This window comes from Equus przewalskii, chromosome 1 (assembly GCF_037783145.1).
Source record: "Equus przewalskii isolate Varuska chromosome 1, EquPr2, whole genome shotgun sequence".
NCBI lineage: Eukaryota > Metazoa > Chordata > Mammalia > Perissodactyla > Equidae > Equus > Equus przewalskii.
This window is the reverse complement of record NC_091831.1, coordinates 129,016,765-129,039,123: the sequence shown is the minus strand read 5'-3', so window position 1 is coordinate 129,039,123 and position 22,359 is coordinate 129,016,765. Positions and strand designations below refer to the sequence as shown.

General features: G+C 42.6%; 1 long non-coding RNA gene across 2 annotated transcripts in view; it reads left to right on the top strand.

Moving 5' to 3' along the window:
• LOC139076330 (uncharacterized) overlaps positions 1-21,125 on the top strand; it is a 30,069-nt gene extending 8,944 nt beyond the window's left edge. The window contains exons 3-4 of one of the 2 annotated variants that reach the window (XR_011527795.1): positions 17,049-17,189; positions 18,076-21,125. This is a non-coding gene — a long non-coding RNA (uncharacterized lncRNA). Of the gene's footprint in view, positions 1-1,436; positions 2,677-17,048; positions 17,190-18,075 lie in introns of those variants that run through there. The other variant, XR_011527793.1, reaches the window with a different exon arrangement.
• Positions 21,126-22,359: the final 1,234 nt, after the last annotated feature.

The following is a 22,359-nucleotide window of genomic DNA, read 5'->3' as shown; positions in this document are numbered from 1 at the left end:
AAAAGGCCTCCCTTCTTTAAAACATAATCACAATGTTAACACCACTCACAAAAATCAATAGTAATTCCTTAATATCGTGTTTTCCCAATTGTCCTCTCAGTGGTTTTACTAACCATTTGTTTGAATCGGGCTCCAAACAAGGTCCATACATTGCAATTGGTTAATACATCTCTTCAGACTCTTGATCTATAGGTCGAGTTTGAGTGAGTTGCATGAGGAATAGATTGAGCAGTAGCAAAGAGAGATGTGCAGGTGTGCATTGTGCAAAGAGCACAAATGCTGGGTCCGAACCCCACTCTACCATTTAGCAGCTGAGAGAGGGTGGACCAGTAATTTCAGTGCTCCGAGCCTCACTTCCTTCATTTGGAAAATGAAGATAATAAGCCTATCTCATACAAAACGTGAGAATTATATGAAAATTAAGCCTGTGGCCTGATATCTGACATATAGTAGGGCTAAGGAATCTGAAGACATGGGTTCACAGAAGCTCTGTGATCTTGGGCAAGTACTTAACTTCTCTAAGCTTCAATTTCCTAATCAATAAAATGGAGATAATAATCGTACCTGTTTTACAGGGTTTTGAATGAGCTAATGGGTGTAAACATCTTAATCAGAGTATCTAATGTGCAATAAGCACCCACATTTTCTGATGTTATGAAAATACCAATCATTAATTGGAGCACAATGAATGTCACTTCTCTTCCCCCAAGTACGAATGCCTTGTTAGAATCTTGATTTTCAAAGAGATGGATTGGGAGACCCCAGGCCATGAATTTGTGCTCCCCATCTTACTTATTTCTTAGTTAATGGCATCATCCTACTCCCAGTTACCCAAGATAGAAACTTGGGAGGTGATCTTGGACTCCTCCCCACATGTGGTACATCATCCATTGTAAATGTTTCTACCTTCTGGGAACTCCTGAGATCCCAGAGAGAATGAAAGAACCTAACAGTGCCTGGTACATAGTAGGCCCTTAATCAACACTGATTGTTTGTTTCTATTTCCATTGCCTCTGCTCTGCTTCTGACCACTATCTTCTCCCACCTGCACTGCCCCATCAACTGTCCCCCGGCCTCTCCCACCCTAGCCTCTCCTTCTTTGTCCACCCTGCCAGAGAGACATGCTTTCTCTCTGTTTCTCCCCCTCATCCTCTCTCCTTCCCTCTTTCTCTCTCTCTCTGACTGAAGTGCCATGAGTGGAGTTCATATCTCACTCATTAGCCGTCTGTCTAAGGAACTGTTCTTGTTTTATTTTATTTTTTTCCCTCCTCATCCCTGATTCTTGCTTCCATTTTCCTCTCTCCCATAGACCTTCACTCTAATGTTTTTGATACAATGTTTTTGGCTATGTATGTGAACATATAAATACATTATGTTATTTTGTGTGGTTTCTGGTTTTAAATCTAACTACCATATTTACTTATTCGTTCTCCTAGCAAATGTCCCCAACTGCCTGCTACCAGTGCTACAGTGAGATGAATACCTCTGTTCATGATCCTTTAGGACCTGTACAAGAGTTTCTCTGAAACATATGCCCATGAGTGGAATTGCTGAGTCATAATATCTACGCGTATTTACTTTTACAAAGTACTGCCAGGCCGTGCCTGAGAACTGCAGAACTCTCAGTATCTAAAGACTCCAACAAAAACAAACTCATAGGAGCAGACAACAGATTGGTGGTTACCAGTGGGGAAGGGGTTGGGGGAGGGCAATATGTGTAAAGGGGGTCAATTATATGGTGATGGATGGAAACTACGCTTTTGGTGGTGAGCATGCTGTAGTATATACGGTGTTGAATTATAATGTGGTACACCTGAAACTTATATGATGTTATAAACCAATGTTACCTCAATTAAAAAAAAAAAAAAGAATCAGGGCCAGCCCAGTGGCGTAGTGGTTAAGTTCATGCAGTCTGCTTTGGCAGCCCAGCGTTTGCAGGTTCGGGTCCCAGGTGCAGACCTAGCACCACTTGTCAAGCCGTGCTGTGGCAGCATCCCACATAGAGTAGAGGAAGATTGGCACAGATGTTAGCTTAGTGACAATCTTCATCACAAAAAAAGACCCATCCAAACCCCTGCACTGAAAGACTTGACCAAACTCTAGCATGGCTTCTAGCAACCTAAGGTCCTATTCCTAGGATGACCCAGCCCCGCACCACCCCCCCCCCCACCTTAAAATGCCTACCTGGAAGATTTACTATTTGTTCCAGCCAAAACCCAGTGGTAGGCAGATAAGCACCCCCCTCCCACACTCCTCTTAGAGCAGTTACTTTAGAAAGCTTGCAATTATAAATCCCTTCACTGCTCTTTGAGGTGTAAATCCACCACCCAAAACTGTTTCCTCAAGGGCCTGAGAGCCTTCTCTTCAAAATGCAAACATTCAGTCCCTGGGGAGGATAAGGGACTGACTTTGTGGCTGCCTTGCTTCAGCTTGCTCCACTGCCTCCTGTCATAAAGATAGAAGTTTCTCCTCTGCGTAAGCACCAATTAACAAATCCAGGGGGCCTAGTCACTTGGACTAACCCCTCCTAACACCCTCAGAGCCTTTCCCTTGGCACATCTCAGTCTTTAAAAATGTCTCCATCCTTTTGTTTCAGGGAAGTTGAGTTCAGTTCACTCTGGACTCATTTTCTTTATTGCGGTAGTTACTGAATAAAACCTGCCCTTGCCACTTTAACTAGTGTCCAGGTTTGTTTATCTTTGACATGCCCTAGAATAGCTCTACCGGTTTACTTTCCCATGAGGCTGGCTGACGAGTCTCTGCTTCCCTATAACCTTGCTGGAGTTCCGTGTTATCCAATCTGATTTTTGGATAATCCAGTCCAAGCCAACCTCATGGGGACAAAGAGATACCTTGCTGTTGTTTTAATTTTCATTTATCTAATAACTAGTGGGGTTGAGCATTTATCTAATAACTAGTTAGGCTAATCAAAACTAGTGGATTTTCTTGTGTGAGTCACATATTCCTATCTTTTGCCCATTTTTCTATGAGGTTCTCTGTCTTTTTCTGATTGATTTGTAGGACTTTTTAAATATATTTTAGGTAATAATCCCTTGCTGGTTTTAGAAGTCTCAAATGTCTTTTCTCAGTCTGTCACCTGTCAGTTAATTTTGATAATGATATCCATCGTTATCATTATCATTAATTTTTACATAGTCAAATCCATCAATTTTTTTTGGCCTCTGATTGTACTTTTCAGCTCATTTTAAAAAAAATCTTTCCCCACTTTTAAGATCATATATATATTCTCTTATGTATATTTCTATGTATTTTTTTTTTTGGTATATGTGAAAGAGTTGCCTTTCACATTCATATCATTAGCGCATCTGAAGTTTACCTTTCTTTATGGTGTTAGGGATCCAACTAAATTTTTCTCCACATCATGAGCCAGTTTTCCCTGCAATATCTACTAAGCAGTGCATCCTGTCCCCATTGACTTGTGGTGGCTTTTTTCCATACACCTGGTACACTCACACCCAAATGCATAAACACACACATGTACATTTCTGGGCACTTTCTGACCCTTGGTCTATTTGCAAGTTTCTGCATTGGTACAATAACGTTTTATTATATAGCATTGACATTTGGTGGGGCAGGTCCTTCCTCTGTGCTCTCTTCTCAAAATTGGCTTAACTAATTGTAGACTTTGGTTTTATTCTTCCATATAAATTTCTTTTCCAGTTTTATTGAGATAAAATTGATGTACAGCACTGTATAAGTTCAAGATGTACAGCATAATGATTTGACCTACATATATCATGACATGATTGCCACAATAAGTTTGATTAACATCTATCATCTCATATAGATACAAAAAAAAGAGAAAGAGAACAATTTTTTTCCTTGTGATGAGAACTGTTAGGATCTACTCTCTTAGCATATATACCAGACAGCAGTGTTACCCACAGTCATCATGTTGTACATTACAGGCATACATTGTTTTATTACATTTCACTTTGTTGTGCTTCGCAGATACTGCCTTTTTTACAAGACCCTCCACTTGCAAAAAGATTACGATTCCCTGAAGGTTCAGCTGATGGTTAGCATTTTTAAGCAATAAAGTATTTTTTAATTACTCTTTTTTAGACACAATGCTATTGCACACTTAATAGACCACAGTATATTGTAAACACAGCTTTTATATGCACTGGGAAACAAAAAAAATGCATATGACTTGCTTTATTGCCATATTCACTTTATTGCAGGGGTCTGGAACTGAACCCACAATATCTCCAAGGTATGCCTGTACATCCCTAGTATTTATTTATCTTATAACTGGAAGTTTGTACTTTTGGACCATCTTTAGCCAATTCCTCCTTCTCCCACCCTTTCCATATAAGTTTTTGATGTACTTTTTCATTCTCTCACAAAATTGTTGGAGCGTATTAAAATTGCCTTGAATTTTTAGATTAACTTTGGGAGAACTGACATCTTTACATGTGAAGGAGTCTCGTCCACCAGCATTGCACACCTCTTTGCTTTTGCAAGTCTTATATTACGTCCTTCAATAGTTTTACATTTTTCTCCAAAAATTTATTTTGAATTTTTTGTTAAGTTAATTTTTAGGTGCTTTATATTTTTGTTGCTCCTCTGAAAGTTATCTAATTTCCTATTATAATTTCTGGTTGAATATTGCTGATGTAGAGGAATGCTACTGATTTTTGTTAGCAGATCTTGTTCCTGACATCCTTGCCAAACATAATTAGTAGTTCTAAAAGTTTTCCTATTAATTCTGTGAGGTTTTCTATGTAAATAATCAAGTCACCTGTAAATAATGAGAATTTTGTCACTTCCTTTCAAATCCTTATACCTGTTACTTCTTTTTCATGTCTTAGCACATTGGCCAAGACCTCCAGTACTCTGTTGAGTAGGAGCAGTTCCTGTTCTTAGAGGAAATGTAGATGTGCACCTGTTATCTCCTTCCTGTCCCCAGGGGTTAAGCCTGCCCTAATGTAACCACAAGCTCCACCTGCTGCTGATGCAGGTGATTCTGTTTCGTCTTGTAGTAGAGTTGGGGTGGACCATAATCTGTTCCTGGAAATATGGGGGGAGAAAAGATCCCAAGATAAAAGCTTTGCCACCCGTGGCATCTTTCCTCTTCTCCTGTAGACTAGTCTCATACACACATACCCTGGGACCCAACTATTTACTGTCCCTCTAGAGGCTTCTCAAAGTTATTACATTAGATACTCAGATCCATCAACTGCCCCATTTCTGAGGCATGCCCAGGGCTGGGTTGAGGGAGGGAGTAAGTAGCCTAAAATGAGTTGCCATTTTGTCAGGATCCAGAAGCCAGAGTGACATTTCTAAAATAATTATAATCGTGAGAATGCTTTAATCACAGGCCATTGAAGGCCTTCATTGCAAGTTCTTTAATAAGAGCATTCAAGGCCTTGACAGGCTGGCCTCACCTCCTTTCCTACTTACCACAACGTATCCCACACACAAACCACTCTGGGTGATCTCCTTTTCCTAAACGTCTGTACTTTAAACCTTGTCTGTTTACCATACAGTTCCCTCTCCATGGAATTCTCTCACCCTTTCTCCACTTTGAGAAATCCTACTCATTTGTCAAGGCTCAGAACAAAAGTCGTCATTCTTATGAAGTCTTCTCAAGTTCATCCCATTGGTGTAAGTCAGTCCTTCCCCCACTGCTCCCCATAGCATTTGTCTGTCAGGTTTGCCTTAGAGTTTGTTGTTAGTTATCTAACTGTCCCATTGGACATGACCTCCAGGAGGGCAAGGACCGTGTTTTATTCATCTCTATCTCTTCAGCAGTTCTTCACACATAGTAGATTCTCAATAAATGTTTATTCATCAAATTAAATGATAGAGATCACAGGTTATGGGAAAAAGAAGTCATTAGTAAGATGAAATAATGCTCTTGCCCAATCTTGGTTCCAGTAGGATGGGATGTGAACTTGCAGAGGTGTTGTTATCCTCAGTAATACTCAGCAACATGCAAATAGGAATGAGAGCAGACACTGTAAACTCCTAGTCATTCTCATTATCTGATAAGTCCTTCAAGTTCAGCCTGTGAAGTGCTGAGCAACGATTTAGAAAAAAAGGTACCTGCAAAGTCTAACATAGAGGCAATTGTGGAAGGTAGCATGTGGCCAGAGGTTCCTGGGCCTCTGCTCCTGAATAACACTCCTACTTACACCGTTAGGTGGGTGTCCTTACACACAGCCCTTAAAATGTACGTATTTACAAGTAAAGATTATAAGACAAATGAAAATGTCTTTTGAAAATATTACTTTTACTTTTGATAGGAATTTCTAATAAGTGGGATAGATTAGTCGTGTAGTGGAGGAGACAGGAAAAAGGTAAATGAAGAAACTGAAGTAAAATTAATAATGTTTGTATTGTCTCTTTTCTTTTAATGATATACAGTAGTTTCTTCTGTGTGTTGATTCTTTTTGCATCCCTGGGCAACAGTTAAAGAAAGTGTTATTATCATTTGGGTAAAAACTGAGATAAGGAGAAATTAAATTCATTTTTTCAGTAAGTTTTTGCAGCGGTGGCTGTCAATTTGTTCGTACCTCCCTGTACCCACATCCTTGGTCACCTTTCACACTGACTCCGGGCTTGGCCATGTAACTTGCTTTAGCCAATGAGACAAGAGCAAATAGGACACAAGCAGAAATTTAAAAGTTATTGGAGCTTGGCCTCTCTTCCTCCTCTTTGGTACCCTGAAACCACCATAATGAGAAGACCATGTGAAGCCTGGCTCAGCCTGCCAGAGGATAAGAGACCACATGGAGCAGAGACAAGCCATCCCAGATGAGTCCTCCTCAACAAACCAGCCTATCAACCTCTAGGCATGTGAGTGAGACCAGCCAACCCCAGATGAGCCACCTACAGACCTTGGGGACCCACCACACCAACCTAGATCAGGAAAACCATCCAAGTGATTCACAGAATCATGAGAAATAACAAATACTTGTTGTTTCGAGCCACTAAGTTTCGAGGTGGTTTGTGACACAGCAAAACCTAACTGGCACGTTCCCCTAGAAAGCCTACTCAGGCTAGAATCTAGAGGTCCTGGTCCCAAGCTTCACATTCAATTGTTGCTACTCCTTTTGTAGTCAAAGGTCAGGTTGAGATATGCAAAACTGAAGGATATTATCTTGTGTGTTAGGTATGATCGAGGTCTTCTTGAGCTCCTCAAGGGCAAAGGCCATGACGTGACTTCTCCAGCTGGCTTAGGACATTGCTTTATTCAAAAAATATGCTCAGTGAGGGGTATTACTTTTCTGAAAATGAACAAAAGTTTCATTCTAACGAGGATGGAAGGTAAAGCCACATGTGGTGTTTAACTCTCAAACTTTATATAGGGCACAGATATTTCTGGTTACAAAGAAGGTTTTAGACTAATGGTCTTCCCTAAGAGAGAAAACAGACCAGAGTCTGTTTTTGTCCCCATGACTCAGACCAGAGTATTGCGGGGCTGAACAACTTCAGGGAGCACCATTCACATTGAGGGTATGAACAGTGCCCCCCTGGAGGTGTGCGGTGCACAACTTATGCAGCTGTACGTGAAGCCCCTGCCTGGCATATGGTAAATATTTAATGGATGAAGGAGCAAGCTAGTGAGCAAGCGTGCGTGCGTGCATACACGTCATCTTTGTGGCATTTAGCAGAGTTTTAATGGGAAAGAAAAATAAACCAAGTTAGAATGAATATCCCTGTTTAGTGGGCTCCCAGAGCACAAACCACTTAGCTTTTGGTGTGACAAAGTGAGAAAAGAGCCAAATAAATCGTGTAGATAAGATATAGATTCAAAAAAGAAACCTTCACCAAATTTTGCAGGTTAAAAAAAATAAAAACTCATTTTGGTTAATGGTGACACCTAGTGGTGTATCAAACCTGTGGGGTTTCCTTGGAGTAAACTCATTTTACACGTTAGAGTGGAGGAGTCCTTGGGATCATCTGCTCCCTTAACAGATTCGGTAGTTAAAGCCCACAGGCCTCCCAAGGTCAGCAGGTGGGATGTTGCCCGAGAATTTAGCCTTCCAGAGGCCATTCCGGTGCTGCTGCCCCAGAGTCCTCAGAAGAAATGCCAGAGTGGCAGGAAGGTCCCTGCCAGCGGTACAGGGTCACTCACTGTCACTTAAGACCGCTGTCTGTCCCTTTGCATTTGTGTCTTATTCTTTTCCCATCTCCTTCCCTTGCTTCTCTGACTTCTCTGTTTCTTTTATTCTGTTCTTCTTTCCTTTTCTCCTCTGACAAAGCCCAATGGCCTCTCTCTCTTCTCCCCCTTCCTCTCTCCTTCCCATCCTCCTTTCCTCTTCTGCTTTTACTTTCCCCTCCTTATTCTCTCTGCCTTTTCATTCCCTTCTCTGTGCCCGTTGATGCCTCCCAAAGCTGTGGCAACCCCCAGAGCCACGCAGTCTAGTATGGTAACCACAAACCCATGTGGTTATCTAAATTCAAGTGAATTAAAACTAAATAAAATGAAAAATTCCATCCCTCAGTTGCCCTAGTCACATTTCAAGCGCTCGACAGCACAAGTGGCTACTACACTGGACGGTGCATAACGCAATCCTTTCCATCACTGCAGGAAATCCTGTGGGAGAGCTCTGGCCTAGAGCTGAGTCCACCTACCTCTCCATCTTTCATCTCTTTCCCTTCTCAAGACATCTTCTCTAAGTGACCGTTCTTGAGACCGTCTAGCTCTGCCCCTCCCTTCCCTCTCTGCTCACTCCAGTTTATTTGGTGCTTTCTGTTTTCTGTATACTATTATGTCAACTTGTTAAGGTGACTTTGCCAAGTGAACACAAAAATATATAATCATATTGGACAGTTTATTCAGGACAGTCAATGATTCACTGCGTCTTGTTCTCCATGTATTGGAACACAAAATATTTTTAAACCCAACATATCAACACATCATTTAAAACAATTATACCTCAGGCATTTTTTTGTTTTTGTTTTTGTTTTTGCTTTTTAAATCCAGGAGTTTCAACCTTTCTACCTTGTCTTCAGTTAAAGTAGCTTTAAAATTAAACAGTATATCTTTTTTTAATGCCTGAAAAAAATATATTCTATGGATAGAATAGCTTTGAAATAATACCCAGGAAATTGGTTCCAGATTGTGCTTGCCTGGGATGGAGTGGACATTTACTTTTTGTTGAATAAGATTTTATAGTATTTTTAGCTATTATAATATAGAATTTTTAGCAAATTGTGTGTATGTATGTACACGTGTGTATAACTTTTTAAATTAAACTGAATTCTAAATTATTTTCTTTCTGCTTTTTCTCCCCAAATCCCCCCAATACATAGTTGTATATTTTAGTTGCAGGTCCTTCTAGTTGTGGCACGTGGGACACCGCCTCAGCCTGGCCTGATGAGCGGTGCCATGTCCATGCCCAGGATCTGAACCAGCGAAACCCTGGGCTGCCGAAGCAGAGCACACAAACTTAACCACTCGGCTATGGGGCAGGTCCTCTAAATTATTTTTGAAATTAAAAATAATATCTGAAAATAAATGTCACAACCCTGAGAGGATCAAACCAAAGACAGTCCAGGAAAACGAGCTCCCAGAGAGAAGGTAATTTGTGAATGAGCCTGCAAGGTTTGGGTGGCGATGTGTCTCTTTAAGAGAGAATGCAGGGGGATGTAGCAGTACATTAACTTTAGATTTATGTCCAACGACAATTTGCCAAGAATCAGAACAAGTACCCTGACAAGTGCCCCTCCTGATTATTGATAGAGACTGATACTGGAAAGAGCGCCTTCCTTTTCCTTCCTACCCATAATTAAAGAACAGCCGACTGGATCCCCTCTCCTAGGGGTGTACTCACCCACCTGTCTTTCAATAAGGGCTTGATGAACACAAGGAAGAAAAGAGAATGGAGCCTGAGAGCTTGCCTGACTTCAAAGCTGGTTTCAGCCCAAAGGTACTTTGAAACTTGGATTTATGTAGCATTTACAGTAAAAGCTAGTGCTTCTTTAAAAACAGATTTGGGGATCAGGATAGAACCATAATACCTATGAGATAAGTAACAACTATAATGCCAATTTGAGAATAAAGGGAAACTGAGGCAGGGCACAGCAAATTGGGTGCCAGCCGGTATTTGCAGTCACTACTCTTGACTTCCCCTAAGACCACACGGCATCAAAACCATATAATCATATGCCCAGACGGAACTGTAGCATCTCTGTGTGCATTCATCTAAATAAAGCACAGCCCAGACCATGCCACCCAGGGGAGTTGGTTTGTGGTTCCTTCTGACTGTGGATTTCTACGGTGCTAGCCTGGCCTTGGGCGGAATCGTGGTCCTCCTAATAGAACACAGCTTTATGTTTAGGCTCCGTGGGACACGCAGGAGTCAATTTCTAATGAAAGGCTCTCTGGTTCTGTATGTTGGGAAGACAGACAGCTGCCCACCCCTTTGGCAGAGAACCAGCCACTGTCCTTGTTCCAGGGAAGACTGGCCATGGGAGATGGAAAGCTCAGGATCATCAATGCTACAGGGGCCCTTAAAAAGCTTCTAGTCCATCGTGGCATTTCTTAGAGAGGGAAACGGAGACCCAAAATGGTTAGGAGGTCAAGTGACCTTCCTGAGATTATGTAAAGGGATTATAGTGCTGGCGCCTCCCACCAGGCTCCCCAGCCCAGTTGGTACTGTTTCCCCTACACCATATCCCAGCAGCCCTAAGCCCCCGCGTGCAAAGACTCCTCCTCCGGACTCATGGAAAGATACAAACACCTTCACAATGTTCATTCATTAGTATGAAGATTGGCAAACCAACAATTGCTCAACGTATGTTTTCAGGTCAGATTTTAAAGGTACGTCTGTGCTGTCTAATTCAGTAGCTACTAGACATATGTAGCTACTGAGCTCTTGAAATGTGGCTAGTGCAAATTAACATGTCCTATAACTGGAAAAGGCACATCAGATTTTTGAATACTTGGTATGAAAAAGTAAACTGTTTCGTTAATATTTTATACTGATTACATATTGAAATAGTAATATTTTAGATATATTAGGTTAAATAAAATATAATTAGGTTAAATAAAATGTATTATTAAAATTAATTGACCTGTTTCTTTTTACTTTTTAAAATGTGGCTACTAGAACATTTTAAATGACATATGTGGTTCATGTTACATTTCTATTGGACAAGGCTGAGATATATAATATAGACCTTGCCTTCTGCTTTGCACTCTAAGACATCATATTACAGTGGCATCGCCTCGTGTACCCACATTTAACATACTTGCACTGGAGGGAGGGAGGGAGAGACAGAGAGAGAGAGGAAAAGACGTAAATGGGGCAGGTAACTTTGTGCGTGCCCTGAGTGAGCGTGAAATGGGACATCATGATTTCACTGTCCGCTTGGGTGGTCCTCATTCCTGTGCTTGACTTTCTACTTTTCCAAGAGTAGAGTCCAGTGTTTTTCCTCCTGCACCAACATGGATAAACCTCAAAAGCCTGGCACTGAACAAAGAAAGCAAGTTGTAGATGCATACAGATGGACTCACTTTACATAAAATTATAAAACTGAAAAGCTGTGTATTAACTATGGACATGCGTGGGAGTGATAAACACCAGTGAGGGACAGTGATTCCCTCTGGGGACGGAGGGGGAGAATGCGACTGGGGAGAGGCTTCCACTGTATCTGTAGTATTCTGTCTTTAGCTAGGTAGTGGTATGCAGTAGTTTGATATTTATTTTCTCTCCTTGGTATAGACTGGAAATACTTCAACATGAAAGTGCTTTAAGATGCACAGTTTTCACACCCTGGTTAGGTAATAGAAGAGGCAGCACATGTTATTGATAGATGAGTGTGTTATTTGCCTGATATTACCATTGAAAATTCCTAGACTGTCCACTGTTTATCCCCTTAAAAATCCCATTTCTGACAGAGAAAGACAAACGCTGTATGATTTCACTCATATGTGGAAGATAAACCAACACACAGACAAAGAGAACAGTTCAGTGGTTACAAGCGGGGAAGAGGGTCGGGGGTTGGGCACAAGGGGTGAGGGGCACATTTTTATGGAGACCGACAAAGAGTAATGTACAGCTGAAATTTCACAATGTTATAAACTATTATGACCTCAATAAGAAAACAGAGCCCATTTCTAATCTGCGCCCTCTATATGGAGAACAGGCAAAGAAAGCAATTGTCGTTAAATCTAAGCAACTACTTTTCCTTTCAAAATGCACATGTATAGATTTACACACATACACACATACGCTCATAGTGACTTGGGGATGCCACATTGTTTCACTTATCTATTACTACATAACAAACCACCCCAAAAACTTAGCGGCTTAAAACAAAATTATTTCTCACAATGTGGCGGGCTGGCTGGGTGATGGCTCTGCTGGTCTCCCCTGGGCTCATGCAGGCAGCTGCTTTGAGCTGCAAGATCCAAAATGGCCTCACTCACGTCTGGTAGTCGGTGCTGGGCTCTCCTCCAGGTCACATCTCACCCTCCACTGGGGTGGACTGGCTTCTTGATATGGTGGTCTCAGGACAGCATTTCAAGTGACAAATGAAGAAGCTGCAAATCATCTTGAGGTCTAGGCCTCTGAATTCACAGAATGCGGGGTCAGCCACCTATTATGGGTCAAAACAAGTCACAAGACCAGCCCAGACTCAAAGGGTAGGAAAATAGACCTTGCCCTCTTGGTGGGAGGAACTGTAAAGAATCTGTGCTTGGATTTCATCCACCACACACATATATCAAAATATTCATTTACCATTTTGAAATACGCATAATACACAGCCAACCCAGAAAAAGTAGTCTCAATTCTGGAATTTCCCTTAATTGGTTAAAAGAACAAGCATCTATCACTGAACTATCCTTCCATATGCAGAAGTTTTAACTCCATTTAAACCTAGATAATGTTATTTTTTTAAGGAAAGAAAAAAAGGGGACAAAATTGACTATCTTTTAGAGGAAATGATGAAATACAGGCCTGGAAATTGAGTTTCCAGCAAGGAGCATCTGCTACCACTTAATGTTCAACTGTGTAAGCCCCAGACAATGAGAATGGGTGGGATCTGTAGTTTGGGACTTCATAAGCACCATCTATTTTCCGAATGAATTTTTAGTTGTGCGGAATTTTGTGTTTTAGGAAGATAATTTGAAGAGCACAAAATAAAGCTAAGAGGCATGTAAGTGAGCAAAAGAGGAGGCAGCTCTGAGACAACAGCAGGCGGAGGGGCCTGTCTGTGCCCCGGTGTAGCTGGGGATTAATTAGATGCTATCATTACTCATATTAAGGGAGACTAAAACAAGTCAGTTTTGCACCACAGACAAAATGCATGGAAGAAAAAGAGGAAAGTGGACACAGCAAGAGAAGGAGAGTATTCAATGTTAAAAATGTGCAACTTGTGAAAAAGCTTTACTTCCAAGAAAAAAGAAAATTCGTATAATTTTGGAAGAAACCGTTTTGGAACAACTGCTGTTTTAATCCCCAAGCCCTATCCTCAGTGTATGAGACTGTATTCAGTTAAAGAAAACATGTCCTAGAAATGATTTATACACTCAGGCATGGGGAAATGTCACTGATAAAAGGGAGTGTGTGTGATTTTCTTGAGGAGAAAAAGACTGATGACCACAGCAATTCAAGGAGTATGGAGTAAAATCCTGGGCTCCAGGATGCTGAAACGAGAAAAAAACCTAAGCGAGGTGAAAAGAGTCTGAGTTGCAGACTGCGAGAAAGGGAGATAACGGTACGTGCGGGAGTCTACTCACTCCCTCCCCTTATGTTAACTGGCCCCCTAAAGATGAGAAAAAGGAAAAAGAGAAAAGAAGAAGGAAGACTCCGAGATGTCACCATCCTGGACAAACAGCCAAAATAGGGCTGTTTAGAGTGACTTGCAAGGCATGCTGGGTAGGGATGGTTAAGAGCCTGTGGCTGCTTTGGGGTCATGACCCACCCCTCACTAGCTATTTGACTCACTTGGGTGAGTGACACACTATCTATGAACTTGAGGTTTTCATTTGTAAAATAGGAGCCTAAGGTGATGTGCATAGCGTCCCTGGCATGCAATAAAGCCTGGGTTCTTCAGAATAGTACCTCGGTAAATTCCCGTTATTCTTTTCAGGAGGGATAAGCTCCTGCTGTTTTGTCACATTTCCTGTCTTTCTTTCTCAGGAGGTCTTTATACCAAAGATATCTGTTTATCTGAGTGCTTTTTGCAAGGAGACAAGAGAGTGGAAAGAATGATCCGCTGAGTTTTATTTTTAAGCATACCATAATCCTAAGCAGCGGTTGAATTCACTTAACAAATATTGATTGAACATTACTATGTGCCAGGTAAATACAAGTGCTCAGATGAGACAGAGAAAAGTAAAACACAGTCCTTGCCCTTGAAGAGTTTATGGTCCAAAGGGGGATAAATCTAGCACGCTCCGATAATGACCCTCAAGGCAGATGTAGTAAGGACCACAGCCAGGTAGGAACAAAGTGAATCAGGGCTTTTAAAGGAAGGGTAGCATTTTCCATGGGAGATTTTTATTACCTCAACAATATTCTAATAAAAATAATGCCCTAATGCCCTAAGTAGTGATTTTCCTTTTTCTGTGTTCCCTTACATATCCTTATTCATACATTTATGGGATTTTTCTAGTACAGTCACAATACAATTTTGTGCTCTCCTATGTATTAGGTTATAAGCATTTCGCCTTGCTAACTAGTTTTCATCATAATTTCCATCTGTTGGTGAATGTAATTTCCTTTACAATCCCGTGCTGGGGGATAGTTGGGCTATTTCCAGGTTTTTTCACAGTTAAAAGTTATGGTGTAAGGAGTATCTTTATGCATGTAGCTTTTTTCTTCTTTAACATCATTTTCTTTAGCTGAGCTCTGCAAAGTAAGATTGATGGGGCATAAAGGGCATGAACACTTCTCTCTCTCCTGAAATATATTGTTCCATTGTTCCCCCCTCAAAGGGTTGGGCCCATTTACAGCATCACCAGCAATAGATGTACCTATTTCACCAAAACCGTGTCAGCATTGGATGGTTTTTTGTTTGTCCGCTTTTTCAATCTGCTGACTTCATAGCTAGGCCATGATACCTCGTCGTTATTTTAATTCACATGTCTCTATGCTTCCAAACCCTTCCTGGTTGTACCTCTTACGTGACTCCCCTGTTCAGGTTGGATGAGCAGGATTTCCACAGGCAGAAAGCTGGTGAACCGGCACTTGGGGAGAGTCAGGCAGAGAGGTAGGAGAGTGTGGTGTGTGAAGGAACACAGACGATTGTGGCGGAGGTGTAGGGTATACGAAAGAGAGAACTGGTGGAGCTGAGCCTAGAACATGGAGGAAAGTGGAGGCCAGTGTGTGCAGAAGTTTGTTTTGAATCCTATAGGGTTTTAGTTTAACTTATACAGTATACCTCTTAGGAGTGAACAACTGCGATGACCTGTCTCTCTCTTCTAACTCTGATGAACCCATGGGCCCAGCAACCAGAAATAACAAGCTCCACATGCCCCTGTTGCCTCACTTCTTTTCCACCTGGGGCCTGCTGATTGCCATGGCTCCTGCTCCACCTGGCTCCCACCCACCTGTTTCCCCTCCTCCATCGTCAGTTTCACACTCCTGTGTACCCCGGGCCCTCCTCTCCTCGGGTGTCGTCCGACACTCGCTCTCAGTGCATGGCATGGCTCAGTCTACTTCTGATGTGGGCTCGATCCACCTGACCCAGCCCGGGACTCAACATCAGTCCGAGGCATTGGACCCGGGTTCTGCACTCCCCCTGGCCCCACCCTGGCCCCTGAGGGATGTGTTCTGTCTTCCAAGACGGTTAAAACCCACCAGGACTGGTACGGAGCCATCCACAATGTCTTTCCTCTTCTACCAGGAAAACTGGGAAGCCTGAGACAGAACTATCGAGGAGAAGAGTATGTTGTCCTTTGAGAAAACACCTATGCCTTCGTTTCTGAGAACTGCTAAGCCCCAGGAGGTTGTTTTTGCCCCACAGAGCTGATAGGCCTTGCAGAGAATCATATTTCTTCCGGCATGTCGCCAGCTGACAGAGACAAAAGCTGACAAATGTTACCAGGCACTTTCCCAGGCTCAGTCTTGATAACCATAGAGAGGCCTCTGGAAGGTAAGGAGAAGGCCCTGAACCAGGAGACCCAGACTGTGGGAATGAGCCATGCCAGGCTGTGCTATGCTTCTAAGGACCTGGGGGAGAGGCGTGGCAATTGTCACACATTCAGTTTACTGGAATCTTATGTGATAGTGTTTGCAATTATGAAAATCCCAAATGTGAAATAAGGCTCCCTAGACAATGCCCTGGGGGCACCCTCTGGCCCAATGGTTGCACTTTTGAGTTTCCATAAGCAGACTTTTTTATAGAAAGCCCTTGGTTCACCACTTCCACCTGCATGTTTTTGGGAAATTTCTTCACCCTTCTAAGCCTTAGTTTCCTTATCTGTGAATTGGGAAGAATAAAAATCAAAGCAGGGTATTGTGAGGATTAAGTGAGATAACGTATGTAAAAAGACTTAGTGTCTAGAGACACTCCATGAATGGTAGTTGTGATAATTTGGGTTGATTTGGCTGCCTGCCTCTGCTCCTTTTCTGAGTGCACTGGCTGGAACACCCATGATGAGGTTGTTGAGCCTCTGGCCCCAAGCCCTGAGAGGTACCACATGCCCAGGACCACTCCCTCCACCCAGATCTGCAGACCAGAGCTCTCTTTCAGACCTAGGTGGTTCAAAACGTGGGTCTCCTGATGCCCACCCATGTTAAGAGCAACTGTTCCTCCAAGGCAGGCAGAGGAGGACAACCTGGTACCCATGGGCATGAGCACCACAGCCTCCTCATTCGCTGGGCCCTGATGGGAGGGGCTGCACCCAGGGGCCCAGGGTGGGGGCTTTCCTGAAGGATCGTGGCTTCCACACTGGTTAGGGGTCTTACAGAAGGTGGCACAACCAAATCCCAGCAGCCACAAAGTGCTCTGCCCAACCCACAAAGCCAACATCATTCTCTCCAAATGGGAGTTTGGGGAATGCTGAAGGTTCCATCCCCGGGTGCTCTGTGTGGACAAGCACTGCTCTGTCTCCACAGGTGGAGGACGGTGTGAAATCTCGTCTGTGGCAGCCCTGTGGAAACAACAAAGCACTCCACAAGTGTAAGGGATGACAGCTGTGATTTCTGGCATGAGCCACATCCTCTACAACTTCACTGGCCTTTGAAGACCATCTGCAGGTACTACGTGTAGATAGTTAAGCGGATTGCATGGCTCATCAGCACGGTTTTTCAGCTCTTGCTTTCTTTTCTGACAAGACAGATTAACTCACATCCCATCAATCTGGATAGATGCCCCCAGCTGTGAGCTGTGACAATGATATCATTCAGATTCTAAGCTTGTCCCCACACTCACCTGGTGCACACCCCTGTGGGAATTCTGGCAGCTCTGAAAAGTAGAAAAACAATTGCTTTTGATCTTGGACTACAGTTTGCTCTCATGTTGTGGGAGAGCAATTATTAACTTGTCTTAACTTGACATTTAAAAACATCTCAGTTTCTGTGTTCTATTAACTATATCCCACCAGACAGTGTAAGACAAATGAAGGAAAAGGTAAAGCTTTGAACATTATCTTAGGGACTCGTTGGAGGAAAATCAAAAAAGAACAATCATATTAGCATGTCTTAAGTGCCTCCCTCCGATGGATCTGGCCTACATTCTCCTTTTATCCTCACAATAACCTAGGGACCTAGTTTTGCCATCTTTGAGCAAATGAATCTTGGTTATTGAAAATTTTATCTGATTTTTAAAATGAAAAATAAATTAGGCTTTAAGTCCAGGTTTCTCAATGCAGTGACTTCACGGATCCTTTTTTCCCTACACCAAAACAGGAGTTCTGGTAAATGTGTTGCTATCATGATTCTTGTATTTTCTCTGGATACTTCCCACCTGTTCTCCCTTGGGCAGGCCCACTACTAACATTTGCAGGGGCCAAGGCAAGAATTTAAATGGGGGCTCCTAGGCACACGGCTCATGCCGCTTCTCTATGCACCCCTGTTCTGTTCCTCATGACAGAGGGCCTTGCACGCATGTGTGCAAACAACCCTGCCCAAATTCCATTCACAGGCTCCCGCCTGAGCACCCTTGGCCACCTCTTGGACCCCGAGGTATGCACATCAGAGCACTGTCCACCTTTGAGAGGATGGATCTGGGGAAGCGTTCATCAGAGGCCCGAGAAGAAGGCTTGGGGCCATTTCAGCAGAGAATCCCAGGGCCCCTGGTACCCAGAGCCTGACCTGGAAGGCATTCCTTGTCCTTGGCTCCCCTTGGCTCCTTGTTCTCACTCAGTGGGGAGGGGCCCAGCCAGAAGAATGCCTGAGCGGGTCCTGTGAAGCAGAGGGGACAGGACGGAGACCTCGACTGCCTGGATCCAAGGGTGAGACTGCCTTTGCATTTAGTGCTGGGTGCCACTGCCAGCCTGCGTCAGCTGGGAAGCCAAGGGGAGAAGTTTTGGCTGTCCTGGGCCCAGAGGACCAATAAGCACATCCATGGACCCAGTGAGAGACCCCAAAGTGGAACTCAGGGGGACCAGATGACCTTGCCACCTAAAAAGTTTTTCTCTGATGCTAAAACTTGATTTGTTCTGTGTTTCGTTTTAAAAATTATTTTTAAGTCTAAAATTCCTCCATTCTTGCTTCACATTACCAAAACAACATTCATCTGGGAAATCTCAAAGCAACTAGAAACAATTTTACAAACAGAAGAATGAGTTACAAGAGAGGCTCTCCAAGCTCGGAAGTTGGGGAGAGGGACAAATGGCCTTGAGGCGAGATGTCCCTGTTTTCAGCCCCTCCCCCTGATGCTGAGGCCTCACTCTCTAGGAAAGGCAGAACGGTAACCATTGTGTGTAGCTCCGGGTCTGGAATAGCTAAGACCTGAATGAACACATTAGAGTTTGGATTTATAAGGACTAGAATTTCCAAGAGAAAATAAGCCCTATGCTTTAAGGAGAACCAGTCTGTGGACACGTCAGGAAGCTGGAATTTTCTAAACAAAAACCCTTAACCCTCACAGCCTGAAAGCAGTGAGCCAAGTCTGTTAGTCTGGGAGAATGAGGATGGGGTCTCAAAAAAGGGGTAGGAACTCGTTTAAACTGGCCACAGGCAACTGTGTTTGATACTAGATATGCAGTTTCTGCAAAGAATGTGTATCCACACTAAATAAGAGGAAAGCGTTTAATTCAGGGGTTCTGGGTGTTTTCTACTGACAGAATATTTTCTTTAATGACAGAACCCAGTGGTCTTGTACCCAGGAGCCTGAGACCATTGGCCAAAACTGCTTGGAGCAAATGCAAATTTTCTTCTATTATGTGTTTTCAAAATGTATAAAAATTGTGTCTTCACTTCCACTAAAATTCCCATTTGTTTAACGGAAAGCTCTAAGGCCAGCAGGTTCTTGGGGGCAATAGGTGTGAGGCTTCTACTTGTGAAGGGAGGTCTGAAGCAGGTGAGTGATCCAAATCCAGGTGTTTCTGACCAGATGTTGTGACTGATTAATAATCTAGAAGGCTGACTTCAGCCAAGGTACATGGGAACAGTGACAGCTGATGGCTGATCTGGGTTTCTGTTCCTGAGCCGAAATTCTCGTCTGCCTCAGGCCTCAGCCAGGTCTAATACACCTGCTTGTCTGTGTAGTACCTTGGGATCAAGAGAGAGGCCTGAGTCCACCCTTGTGGGAAAGTGGATCAGGGGAACATCCTGGAGAAGGAGTTCCAAGGTGGCCAGCGGTGACCAAAGGAGAGACAGCAAGCCATCACCCGGCAAACAAGCTAAACACCACCTGGAAAACAAAAACTGTCCCCAGGACCCTGAGAAGTACTGAAGAGGGAGACAGAGCTACTGGAGCCAGGTCAGTGGGAGTGCAAGTGTATCAAGGCTTCCATTAGTATATATGGCACCTTTTGCAAACTACACAACAAGGGGCCCGTTGAACAATCAATTACAAAAAGGCTGATTTCAGCCCCACTTGTCACCTTGCTTAGGCGCTTTTGTGCTTTACACAACCTGCACTTACAGAACGAAGCTGGTTGGATGTTAAAGAGAAGGTGACCCTAAAAATTGCAGACCTTGTAAGCACTTGGGTTGTAAAAATAATATTTCTCCAAATTTTCTGGTAAAATCAGTGCTCTAGATCAGGGATTGGCAAGCTACAGCCTGTGGACTAAATCCAGCTTAGCACCTGCTTTTGCAAATATACTTGTATTGGAACACAGCCATGCTCACTCACGTGGATATTGTCATGGCTGCTTTCACAATGCAGTGGCGAAGCTGAGTAGTTGCTACAGAAACTGTACAGCTCACAAAGCCTATTCACTGTCTGATCCTTTAGCAGAAAATGTTTTCAAACCTTGCTCTAGAGAGGGGTGCCGTGTGTTTTCTGTGGCTTTTGCTCACCTCTTGGTACACTGCTGATTACCTTTAAAAAACAACTGTAACCAGTTTGAAAAGCTGGGGATCTATCTATCATTGAATCTCAGAGTCAATAAAGGAAACACTGAATCCACTGCTGTAGGACTCACTCTCCCAAATAAAGAATTGATGACTAGACAAAAAGGAAAGAAATGGGTTTGCTTTAGCGGGTTTGCTAGAAACCATTAAATTCTGTTCTTTTCTCTCTCACTCGCTGCCTGCCCTCCCAAATGTTACAAAGCCTTGAAATGTCTTCCACATCCAACCCTTTCAATCTATTCCCCATCACCAGCCAGTTTCAGGCCTTAGCACAGCTCATCCCTGGACCATTTCCGCAGCTTCCGAACCAGTTTCCCTGTCTCCAATCTTCCTCTTCTCCCTCCCACGATTGCCAAATTAATCTTCCTTAAGATAGTACTATTGCTCCCTTCCTTCGATAACTGCTCACTGCCTACAGCAAGAATTTCACCATCAGGCATGAAAATGTCCTGTTAACATTTAGATGCTCAGACCCCAACCCCCGCAGAATCTGATTCTGTAGAACTGGCCTTGGACCCCCAGCCTGCGTGTTTTTAAAAGCTTGGTCCTAGATGATTCTTTTTTTTTTAATTGACATGTAATATTGTATTAGTTTTAGGTGTACATCATAATGATTTGACATATGTATATATTGCAAAATGATCACCACAATAAATTTAGTTAACATCTATCATTACAGTTTTTTTTTATCTTAGAACTTTTAAGATCTACTCTCTTCGAAACTTAAAATATACAGTACAGTATTGTTAACTGTTGTCACTATGCTGTACATTATATCCCCAGGACTTATTTATCTCGTAACTGGAAGTTTTTACCTTTGGACCACTTTTGTCCATTTCACTTACCCCCTCATCCCCTGCCCCTGGCAGCCACCAATCTGTTCTCTGTATCTATAAGTTTGGTTGGTTTTTTCATTTTTTAGATTTCACATCTAAGTGAGATCATACAGTATTTGTCTTTCTCTGTCTGACTTATTTCACGTAGCATAATGCCCTCAAGGTTCATCCATGTTGTTGTAAATGGCAGGATTTCCTTCTTTGTATAGCTGAATAATATTACATTGTGTACATATACATATACATAATACATGTATTATACATATATATATATATATATATATATATATAATATCTTTATCCATTCATCCGTCGATGGGCACAGCTTGTTTCCATGTTGTCCTGGCTATTGTGAATAATGCTGGAATGAACATGGCGCTGCAGATATCTTTTCGAGTTAGTACTTTTATTTTCTTCAGATAAATATCTAGAATAGAATTACTAGATCATGAGATAGTTCTATTTTTAGTTTTTTGAGGGACCTCCATACTCTTTTTCCATAGTGGCTGCACCAATTTACACTCCCTCCAACAGTGCACAGGGTTTCCTTTTCTCCACGTCCTTGCCAACACTTGTTATTTCTTGTCTTTTTGATAATATCCATTCTAACAGGTGTAAGGTGATATCTCACTGAGGTTTTGATTTGCATTTCCCTGATGATCAGTGATGTTGAGCATCTTTTCATGTATCTGTTGGCCATTCATATGTCTTCTTTGGAAAAATGCTATTCAGATCCTCTGCCCATTTTTTAATTGGATTGCTTTTTTTCTATTGAGTTGTATGAGTTCTTCATATATTTTGGATATGAACTCATCAGATATAAGATTTGCAAATATTTTCTCTCATTCTGTAGGTTGTCTTTTTATTTTGTGATGGTTCTGAGGCACAGCCAAGGTTGAAAATTACCAGTCTACAGGATATGGTTCGATGTCCTTAACCTGATCTCCACCTACTCAGCCCAACTTATTCCCAGCATGTTTCCAATTAAGGATTAAGCCCCTGCCCGCAGTCAAAGGGTCTAGGTCTGAAGCTACTGGTGCAAGAGGCTTTACCCAGAGGCCCCACTA